We start from the raw sequence: 271 nt of genomic DNA, 5'->3' as shown, positions 1-271 counted from the left end.
ATATGTTCCTAGTGGCCCATGACAGAGAAATCCCCAAACAACACGCAGTCTTTGCCACCTTTAAGGACCTCGCCGAGTTCAAGCAACTAGGTGGCGTGGATGATAAGGGCGTGTTGGCACCTGAGGGCAAAATCATCATCAAGACGGTAACCTCCTATCTAAGGGACCTTAAATTACACAGGTACGCCCAACATTTCGTGGAATGTACCAGACATTCTAAAACGTCCACGAAAGCCCAACTGGTCAAAATCTCCCCAACCAATATCCAGAA

Source organism: Lottia gigantea (assembly GCF_000327385.1).
Source record: "Lottia gigantea unplaced genomic scaffold LOTGIsca_208, whole genome shotgun sequence".
In the NCBI taxonomy this organism is placed as follows: domain Eukaryota; kingdom Metazoa; phylum Mollusca; class Gastropoda; family Lottiidae; genus Lottia; species Lottia gigantea.
Note: the sequence above shows the minus strand (reverse complement) of the source record.